Raw genomic sequence first — 2,396 nt, 5'->3', positions numbered from 1 at the left:
GGCCTGGTCGATGGGGCCAACTGGGCCAAGAGGCCCAGGGAGGGTTCTTCTCCATTATTTTTGTTTGCTTTCCTTTTATATTTTGTTTATTTTCTTTTACTATTTTCTTTTATTTCTTTGGACTAATTTTGTTTTATTACCACAAAGTGAATTCCTAATTTAGTGTCCCATGATCATCCACTACCACAAAAGGTTTTCTTTTTAAACAAATGGATTAGTATTTTGTAAAATATCAAAAGCAATTATTTAATTGTTTGAACTACTGTTTTAACCAATTTAGAGTATTTAAGAATTTTATAAAAGTGTGGTTTCTTCATCATAATTACCTATGCATTATTTGGCACAACTGAAACATTTTAGTTTAATATTTGAAAAACTTTACCGTTTGACTTGATTTTGAATTTGAATTTGAATCGGTTTCGAATCAACGTGAGTTTATCAATAGTAATCGAGGTGACGTGGCATCATTAGCAGGGGATCACTGTCGCTTGAATACCCGAACGTCACAACCACGACGCTATGTGCTGCAACCGAAAGCCGCCAACGCTGGAGACGACGACATCACGATGTTGGGGTGCTGCAACCGGGGCACGACAGATGCTGGGAACCGATGATGCCGTGAGCTATGACAGGTAGACAATGATGCTGCGACAGGGTTGTGCGGCGTGCGAGAATGCTGGGACCGGCGACCGCAAATGCGGTGACTGGCGACACCGCGAGCTGCAATGCGGTAGGCGGTGGTGCTGGGACAGGGCGCGACATGTTGAGATTGCTCGGACCGCCCATGAAGGTTGAAAGGATCGTCGGGTGGATGGAACCGATGGTGGTGGATGCTACAACCAGTCATGGACCGACGCTAGGCCAATCGATGAGTGCAAAGTAGCGCCCAAAAAATATAAAAGGCAGCACAGAGCTATAATGCCCTATATTTCAAATAGTGTCAAAATAGTATTTTGTTCAAAAAATTCCGAGAAAAAACTAACATGTTCATATGGATGTATAGCACACATGTGCAAATTCTGATGATGAAATAAATAATCATGTGAGTTACACAAAAATGATAAAAGCGTGATTTAAAAAAGATTGGACAATGCCACATGTTTACTTATTTCATCATCAAACTTTATACATTTGTAATATACAGCCATATAATCATGTAGAATTATTTTCTGAATTTTTTAAAACTTTAGAGCAATTCCAAAGGGCCGACCCATTTTGTCCGCTTGCGTCCGTTTGGATCGGCGCGGACAAAAGTGGCGACCCAACGCGCCGACCCAAATTTAAATCACGTCCGCGTCGCGTTCGCGCCGACGCATTTGCGGCCCAAATTTGCGCCCCAAATGCGTCGGCGCGGACGCCGAACGGACGCTTCGCGCGCCTTCTTGCTATCCGCCGCGTCCCCACATGGCAGCCGTCCAACTACCCGCTGCCCACGCGGTCAGCTTAATTTATGACGACGGGCCCACGTGGTCAGCGACGGCGCTCATCCTTTTTTAAGCCGACCGTGCGGCGGGGCCGTCCTCATCTGCCCACCTTGCTCCCTCGTCGCCGGCAAACCCTAGCCACTACAACCACAGCGACGATGGGCCTCTTCTCCGGCGTCAGCGGCAGCAAGGCCAAGGGCAAATCCCCCGCCACCCCTTTTCTCTCCGACTTCCTCCCACCCCCGCCGGCGCCTCGCCGGCAGAGGCAGCACGTCAGCGTGCCCGTGTACTAGGCGGAGTGGCACTGGAAGAACCGCCAGTCTCTGCCCTATCCGGACGTGACGCTGCCGCACGACTAGCATCTGGATCCAGATAGGAACCCAGTGCCGGCGGCGCCGCGGTCGGCTCGTGCTCACGCGGAGGATGTGCGGCGCCGGCGGGCGCTGCTGACGCCGGAGCAGCGCCTCGACAATGCCTACGCAACCGACTCGCCCAACTGGGCGAGGTGGTTCGCCTTCGAGCATGAGGAGGCGAGGCGACGGGGCGTGCGCGAGGTCGACCAGAGGCCAATGCTGCTGGTCGTCCGCGAGGAGGACCAGGCGGCCCTTGCGGCCGTCTACCGGGAGAGCGAGGAGGACGAGCGGCGCAGAGCAGAGGCGGCGGAGGCGGAAGAGGAGGCCCACTACGAGGCGACAATGGCGCAGGCCCTTGCCCTCTCCGCGGCGGGCGACAACGTGGTGCCGCCGTTGGCCCTGCCGTCCCCCATCAAGCCGGAGCCGCTGCCGGAGCCCGAGCCCGAGCCCATCGCACGCTTCTCCTGAAATGGAGTGGTGCGCGAGTGGGTGTCCGCGCCACCGGTTTGGCTGGGGGCGACGCCGGCGCAGGAGCAGGCCTACCTCGAGATGTGGCGCCAGCGCCGGCTGGCAGAGGAGCACCGTCAAGGCGAGTACGAGGAGATGCTCGAGCGCGACC

Source organism: Triticum dicoccoides, chromosome 2A (genome assembly GCF_002162155.2).
Source record: "Triticum dicoccoides isolate Atlit2015 ecotype Zavitan chromosome 2A, WEW_v2.0, whole genome shotgun sequence".
In the NCBI taxonomy this organism is placed as follows: Eukaryota; Viridiplantae; Streptophyta; class Magnoliopsida; order Poales; family Poaceae; genus Triticum; species Triticum dicoccoides.
This window is presented reverse-complemented; position numbering follows the sequence as displayed.